This window comes from Rattus norvegicus, chromosome 17 (assembly GCF_036323735.1).
Source record: "Rattus norvegicus strain BN/NHsdMcwi chromosome 17, GRCr8, whole genome shotgun sequence".
Taxonomy (NCBI): Eukaryota; Metazoa; Chordata; class Mammalia; order Rodentia; family Muridae; genus Rattus; species Rattus norvegicus.
In genome coordinates, this window is record NC_086035.1 from 59,591,130 (window position 1) to 59,599,947 (window position 8,818).

An 8,818-nucleotide genomic window follows, 5' to 3' on the forward strand; every position below is an offset into this window, starting at 1 on the left:
GTTTCCCTATTTTCTTTCTCAGTCCATTTATTATTTGTATAAAGGAGGCTACTGATTTGTTTAAGTTAATTTTATAGCCAGTCACTCTGCTCAAGCTATTTATCAACTGTAGAAGTTCTCTGGTAGAATTTTGGAGTCCTATGTATACTATCATCTGCAAATAGTGGTACCTTGTCTTCTTCTTGGCCAATTTGTATCCCCTTGATCACCTTTTGTTGTCTTACTGCTCTAGCTAGAACTTCCAGTAATATATTGAGTGGGATATGGGAAGAGTGGGCATCTTTATCTTGTCCTTGATTTTAGTGGAATTGCTTCAAGTATCTCTGTACTTAATTTGATATTGGCTGTTGGTTTGCTGTAAATTGCTTTTATTATTTTTAGGTATGGGCTTTGAATTTCTGATCTCACCAATACTTTTAACATGAAGGGATGTGTGGATTTTTTGTTTGTTTGTTTTTTGTCCAATGCTTTTTCAATATCTAAAGAAATGATTCTGTGGGTTTTTTCCTTTGAGTTTGTTTATATAGTGAATTATATTAGTGGATTGTTGTATATTGAACCAACCTTGCATCCCTAAGATGAAGCCTACTTAATTGTGGTGAATGATGGGTTTGATGTGTTCTTGAATTCTGTTTGCTAGAATTTTATTGAGTATATTTGCATTGATATTCATAAGGGATATTCGTCTGAAGTTCTCTTTCTTTGTTGGGTCTTTGTGTAGCTTAGGTAGTGTTTCTTCTGTTTCTATTTTATGAAATAGTTTGAGAGTGTTGGTATTAGCTCTTCTTTGAAGGTCTGGTAGAATTCTGCACTAAAGCCATCTGGCCCTGGACTTTTTTTAGTTGGGAGGTTTGTAATGACTTCTATTTCCTTAGTGGATATGTGCCTATTTAGATAATTAACATGTTCTTGTTTTAACTTTGGTACCTGGTATTTGTCTGGAAAATTATCCATTTCATCTAGAATTTTTAGTTTTGTTGTAGTAGGAGCTGATTAATTTTTTAATTTCCTCAGTTTTTGTTGTTATGTCTCCCTTTTCATTTCTGATTTTGTTAATTTGGGTACGGTTTAATGTGCCATGTATTTAGTTCTGCTATGGATTTGAAAGAACCCCAAATTGGGGAGACTCTCGCTCCAGTCTTGGGATGGCATGCCCCAGGAAACACGAGTAGCCGATCTTGATGTAACAATAAGAGACAGCTTTATTAACGAGATCTCGGGCTGACACGTATCTCACGCAGGAGATAGAGGAGCTGACCTCGAGCCTCTAAAGGCAGGGGTTTATATAAGGAAAGCCAGGGGACTTCGAGCGGTTACACATAATTGGCTGATTCAAATGGTGTACAGTTACTTTTGGCGAGGAGTTACATCAGCAAAGAATACGTGCAATCTAGCATCTCAGCAATGTGGGTAGGGTGACTTATCTCACTCAGCAGGGGGATGACTCATCTTTAGGGAGTGAAAGAAGGGGAGGGGGTGGCTCCAAATGGCCAGTGTCCTTGGGGGCTGATAGCCGGGCCGGTGAGCCCTATCTCAAATTCCCTCAGGCATGTCCGGACTTTGTTTGTGACTAACTTTTTGAAATTTAACTCTTCAGATTTATCTATGGTGCTGATTCTCTCAAAGGACCAACCTTTGGTTTTGTTGACTCTTTGTATCATTCTCTTTGTTACTATTTGGTTGACTTCTGCCCTGAGTTTGACTATTTCCCAAGTCGGTTGATATTGAGAGATGTTAAAAACAGATGATTATTAATTCTTGTTATGTTTCTTGGTGTAGGTAGCATTGTGTGTATGTGATTCTCCCTTTTTGGTTTTGTTGTGAGATGATTAATATCTTGTTTTTTTCTTTGGTGTATGTACCCTCCTTGTGATGAAGTTTTCCTTCTAGAATCCTCCATAGGGCTAGATTGGTAGAGAGCTATTGTTTAAATTTGGTTTGTCATGGAATATTTTGGTTTCTCCATCTATGTTGATTGGTACTTTTTGCTGGGTACAGTATGCTGGACTGGCATGTGCATTCTCTTAGGGTCTGCATTACCTCTGTCCAGGTCCTTCTGGCTTTTAGGGTCTCTGTTGAGAAGTCTGGTGTAATTCTGATACACTGCGACTGGGTTACCTCACTCATGATGATATATTCTAGTTCCATCCATTTGCCTAAGAATTTCATGAAGCCATTGTTTTAAATAGCTAAGTAGTACTCCATTGTGTAAATGTACCTCCACATTTTCTGTATCCATGCCTCAGGTGAAGAACATCTGGGTTCTTTCCAGCTTCTATTATAAATAAGGCTGCTATGAACATAGTGGAGCATGTGTCCTTGTTGCATATTGGAGCATTTTTTGGGTATATGCCCAGGAGTGGTATAGCTGGGTCTTCAGGTAGTACTATGTTCAGTTTTCTGAGGAACTTCCAGACTGATTTCCAGAATGGTTGTACCAGCTTGCCATCCCACCAACAATGGAGGAGTGTTCCTTTCTCCACATCCTCGCCAGCATCTGCTGTCACCTGAATTTTTTATCTTAGCCATTCTGACTGGTGTGAGGTGGAATCTCAGGGTTGTTTTGATTTGCACTTCCCTGATGACTAAAGATGTTGAACATTTTATTTTTTTAGGTGCCATTCGATATTCCTCATTTGAGAATTCTTTGTTTAGCTCTATACCCCATTTTTATTAGGGTTATTTGATTATCTGGAATTGAATTTCTTAAGTTCTTTGTATTTATTGGATATTAACCCTCTATTGGATGTACGATTAGTAAAGATGTTCTCCCAATCTCTTGGTTGCTGTTTTGTCCTAATGACAGTGTTCTTTGCCTTACAGAAATTTTACAATTTTATGAGGTCCCATTTGTCGATTCTTGATCTTAGAGCATAAGCCATTGGGGTTTTGTCCAGGAAAATTTCCCAAGTGCCTGTGTTTCGAGGTTCTTCTCCACTTGGAGATCCTTGATCCACAAGGACTTAAGTTTTGTACAAGGCAATAAGAATGGGCCAATTTGCATTCTTCTACATGCTGACATCCAGTTGAACCAGCACAATTTGTTGAAAATGCTGTGTTTTTTCCACTGTATGGTTTTAGCTCCATTATCAAAGATCAAGTGACAATCAGTGTGTGGGTTTATTTCTGGGTCTTCAATTTTATTCTATTGATCTATCTGCCTGTCTCTGTACCAATACCATACAGGTTTTAGCACTATTGCTCTATATTACAGCTAGAGGTTAGGGATGGTGATTCCCCCAGAAGTTGAGAATAGTTTTTACTATCCTGGGTTTTTTTGATATTCCAAATTAATTTGCAAATTGCTCTATCTAACTTTGTGAAGAATTGAGTTGGAAGTTTGATGGCGATTGATTTCGTTCTGTAAATTGCTTTTGGCAAAATGGCCATTTTTACTATATTAATCCTGCCAATCCATGAGCATGAGAGATCTTTCCATCTTCTGAGGTCTTCTTCAGTTTTTTTTTTCAGAGACTTGAAGTTCTTGTCATACAGATCTTTCACTTGCTTGGTTAGAGTCACATGATGGAATTTAATATTATTTGTGACTATTGTGAAGGTTGTCATTTCCCTAATTTCTTTCTCAGCCTGTTTATCCTTTGAGCAGAAGACTACTGATTTGTTTGAGTTAATTTTATACCCAGTCATTTTGCTGAAGTTATTTATCAGTTGTAGGAGTTTTCCGGTGGAATTCTTGGGGTCACCTAAGTACACCATCATATCATCTGCAAATAGTGATGTTTTGACTTCTTCCTTTCCAATTTGTATCCCTTTGATATTTTGTTTCTAATTGCTTTGGGTAGGACTTCCAGTACTATATAGAATAGGTAGGGAGATAGTGGATAGTCTTGTGTAGTCCCTGATTTTAGTGAGATTGCTTCAAGTTTTTCTCCATTTAGTTTGATGTTGGCTATTGGTTTTCTGTATATTGCTTTTACTATGTTTAGGTATGGGCCTTGAATTCCTGATCTTTCCAAGACTTTTACCATGAAGGGATGTTGAATGTTGTCAAAGGCTTTCTCAACATCTAGTGAGATGATCATGTGCTTTTTTCCCCCTTGAGTTTGTTTATATAGTGGATTATGTTGATGGTTTCCATATGTTGAAACTTCCCTGCATCCCTGGGATGAAGTGTACTTCATCACAATGGATGATTGTTTTGATGTGCTCTTGCATTTGGTTTGCAAGAATTTTATTGAGTATTTTGGCATCCATGCTCATAAGGGAAATTGGCCTGAAGTTCTCATTCTTTTCTTTTTGGGGGGGGGGTTCTGTGTGTAGTTTAAAGTATAAACATAATTGTGGTTTCATAGAAGGACTTGAGTGGTGTTCCTTCTGTTTCTACTTTAGGGAATAGTTTGGAGAGTAGTGGTATGAGTTCTTCTACGAAAGTCTGATAGAATTCTGCCCTAAACCCATCTGGTCCTGGGCTTTTTTTTTTGGTTGGGAGACTTTTCCTAACTGCTTCTATTTCTTTAGGGGTTATGAGACTGTTTAGATGGTTTATCTGATCCTGATTTAAATTTGGTACTTGGTATCTGTCTAGAAAAATTGTCTGTTTCATCCATTTTTCCAGTTTTGTTGAATATAGGTGTTTTTTTTAACTAGGATCTGATGATTTTTTGAATTTTCTCAGTTTCTGTTGTTATGTCTCCCTTTTCATTTCTGATTTTGTTAATTTGGATACTGTCTCTGTGCCCTTTTGTTAGTCTGGCTAAGAGTTATCTACCTTCTTGATTTTCTCAAAGAACCATCTCCTGGTTTTGTTGATTCTTTATATGATTCTTTTGGTTTCTACCTGGTTGATTTCAGCCTTAATTTTCATTATTTCCTGCCCTCTATTCCTCTTGTGTGTATTTGCTTGGTTTTTTTCCTAGAGCTTTCTGGGTATGCTGTCAAGCTGCTAGTGTATGCTCTCTCCAATTTCCTTTTGGAGGCACCCAGCTATGAGGTTTTTAGCATTGCTTTCACTGTGTTCCATAAGTTGGATATGTTGTGGCCTCATTTTCATTAAATTCTGAAAAGTCTTTAATTTCTTCTTTAACCAAGTTATCAGTGAATAGAGCATTGTTCAGCTTCCATGTGTATATGGGCTTCCTCCCCTTTTCATTGTTATTGAAGACCAGCCTTAGTCTGTAGTGACCTAATAGGTTGTATGGGATTATTTCTATCTTCATGTATCTTTTGAGGTTTGTTTTGTGACTGATTACATGGTCAATTTTGGAGAAGGTACCATGAAGTGCTGAGAAGAAGGTATATTCTTTTGTTTTAGGATGAAATGTTCTATAGATATCTGTTAAATCCATTTGGTTCATAACTTCTGTTAGTTTCACTGTGTCTCTGTTTAGTTTCTGTTTTCATGATCTGTCCATTGATGACAGTGGAGTCTTGAAGTCCCTCACTATTATTGTGTGAGGTCCTATGTGTGCTTTGAGCTTTAGTAAAATTTATTTTATGAAAGTGGGTGCCCTTGCGTTTGGAGCATAGACATTCAGAATTAAGGGTTCATCTTTGTGGATTTTTCCTTTGGTGTGTTCTTCCATATCTTTTTTGATAACTTTTAGTTGAAAGTCGATTTTATTCAATATTAGAGTAGCTACTCCAGTTTGTTTCTTGGGATCATTTGATTGGAAAGTTTTTTCCCAGCCTTTTAGTCCAAGAAAGTGTCTGTCTTTATCACTGAGATGTGTTTCCTGTATGCATCAAAATGCTGGATCCTCTTTATGTACCCAGTCTGTTAGTCTATGTCTTTTTAGTGGAGAATTGAGTCCATTGATGATGAGAGATTTTAGAAACCGATGACATTGTTTCCTATTGTTTTTCTTGTTAGAGATGGAATTATATTTGTGTGGCTATTTTTTAGGTTAGTTGAAAAAAGACTACTTTCTTGCTTTTTCTTGGGTGTAGTTTCCCTCTTTGTGTTGGAGTTTTCCATCTATTATTCTTTGTGTGGCTGGATTTATGGGGAGTTACTGTGTGTAACTTTGGTTTTTTCACGGAATATCCTGTTTTCTTCATCTATGTTAATTGAGAGTTTTGCTGGATATAGTAGCCTAGGCTGGCATTTGTGTTCTCTTGGGGTCTGTAGGACATCTGCTTAGGATAATCCTAGCCTCTGAGAGTTCTAGAGTGCAGTGGGCAGCATCCCACCCCTTCCTCTACCTGCTGCATCCCTCCTGCCCCATCCTCTGTGATCCCAGAATCACAAAGGGAGCTGAAATGGAAATACTGTTTAGGGCAGAACATTCAACAGTCAGTCACTCTCAGCATTTTGACGCTGTGAGTTTTTACAGTAGAGGTTTTCCACTGGGGTGGAGCTTCTCTGACCAAAGTTGACAGCACTAGTGATCTATAAGAATTATCATAAATATTTACAAGGAAATTATACAGGGGCATCTTCTCCATGTAGCAAAGGAATAGCTATTGCTTCCCAACTAGGGCTTATGAGCATCACCCCATGGGCTTTTGAAGAGATTTACAGCTTCTTTTGTAATTCATATCTGGGTGGCAAGCTGAACTACTCCTAGTTTTGGGGGCCACAAGCAAATAAGATATGGGAAGCATGGACACAGCAAGCAATCTGATCTGATACCTGAGACAGATGCTTTGAGAATGGGGAAGGCACTAGATACAGACAGGATACATGGACAAATGCACGATTCACACCCAGAGCAGAATGGACTGCTGTATTCAGACCCTTCAATCTTGGTTAACCTTCTGTCAACACTTGGTTGATAACCAGTTCTTGGAACTACATATACCACTTGTCACTTCTTCCGTGATTGGCAGCCACACAGCGTCAAAAGTTTAATGGTAATTATGTTCTCATGTGGGTAGATGTAGGGAGTTCATAAAGTCTCCAGATTATTGAAGCAGCAATGCTAAGAATCTAGGAAAATAAATTTAACGAACCTAAATGATGATAGTGTTGGTTATCCAAAACTAGGTTCTCAATTCTACCTCAAGATGGCAGCAATGTTCTACTTATAGCTATAGTGGCCTAGCAAGAAGGTTCAGTTTGGTTTCCTTTAGGCTCCAGACTGGCTATCCTACTAGACTGTATCCTCAGAAGGAGCTGTGGGAACTCCATTGACTGAACCGAATCTTATGTAAATACAGCTCTGCTTTGCAGGAATTGCAGCAAAGGGTCAGAACCACATAGCACAGCATTTGTGCTATCGATCACAATGTCAGTTCCTCCTCAAAACACAGCTATGAATTATCTACAACTGTTCACAACTCAGTAGCTGCAGACGATTAATTTTTGTAGAAAAATGTGTTTTCCCTAATCTGGCTACATGTAGTCTCTTCATTCTAAATGGTGTGACTTAGACATTTCCATTTTTAGCAATCCAGGTATCTAAGAGCTAGAGAGGTGCTCAGCAGATAAGAGGACTTGCTAGTCTTAAAGAGGACTTGAGCGAAGTTCCCAGCACCCACCTTAGATGGCTCACAATCACCTGTAATCCAGCTTTAGGGCATCCTACACTCTCTTCTGGTCCCCTCTGGCATCCACAGGTACCTGTATATTACACAGAAACACATAGTATGCATACAGAACAGAAACACACGGAAATGCAAACACATGGATACCTTGAAAAAGGAACTATGTTAATAATGCTGTGTAGCTCTTAACTGTCAATAATCTTCCCCATTAATTGCTGTCCTTGTAACATTTTAAAGCAGAATTTGGCTTTCTTACAACATCTAGGAAATGAAGCAAGGCCAAACGTTTCGTGTTTTCCTTACTGTGATAGAGCTGTGAGAGCCTGTGTCCTTCATGCAGGTGTCAGGACTGAGACATCACTGCATCAAATGCAACTGCAACAAGGCACAAGTGACCCCAATTAAACCATCCTTTGGGGTTTTCTTTGACTTTAGCGAATTCTTCTGGCTTTTAAATCAGACAACGTATTCAACATAAAAATCGGAATGGGATCCGGTTTTTGTTTTGTTTTGTTTTTGTTTTTGTTTTTGTTTTTAACTTACAAAGCAATTTATTAACAGAAAATAACTTGAGAAGTCCTGTTCACAGATGGCGACCACGACGACCACCCTTCCTTCGAGTGCTGTCAGATGGGGGTGATATCCTCAATCCGCCCAATCTTCATCCCAGAGCGAGCAAGAGCTCTGAGGGCTGACTGGACTCCAGGTCCAGGGGTCTTGGTCCTGTTTCCTCCTGTGGCCCGGAGTTTGATATGCAGGGCAGTGATGCCCAGTTCCTTGCACCTCTGGGCTACATCCTGGGCAGCCAACATGGCTGCATATGGAAAGGACTCATCTCGGTCAGCCTTCACCTTCATTCCACCAGTTTTACTCGGCAGATGGTTTCCTTGCCAGAAAGATCAGTAACATGGACAAAGGTATCATTGAAGGATGCAAAGATGTGGCAGATACCAAATACATTCTCTCCTTCATCCACCTGAGGTCCAAGGCTGATGACCTGTTCTTCCTTCTTTTCCTTCCCCTTGCGAGGTGCCATTTCTGAACGTTGTCTCCAGACTCCTCCACCGGAAGCCAGAATGGGATCCATTTTTAACACCTGGCCATGAGTTACTCAGAGTCAGGGCCTTTATTTATCTGGGTATTCAGTGCTTAATAGGAGGGAAGTACTTCCTGGTACTATAAATCTAGCCAATTACCCATTGCTGGTGAGGCCGTGAACTCCACAGGAGAACCTACAACTGCCACTTACAATTATAATCTCAACTGCATTCCAAATAATTTGTATTTTCTTTTGAAGCAGACGGAAATCATTTCCAACAATCTCCAACTGGCAAAAATGCAGAGAACTGACCTTGCGATGCTCGATGCCAAC

At 39.2% G+C, this 8,818-nt stretch overlaps 1 pseudogene; it reads right to left on the reverse strand.

The window, feature by feature from the left end:
* Positions 1-1,178: 1,178 nt before the first annotated feature.
* On the reverse strand, positions 1,179-8,548 carry Rps14-ps4 (ribosomal protein S14, pseudogene 4; annotated as a pseudogene).
* Positions 8,549-8,818: the final 270 nt, after the last annotated feature.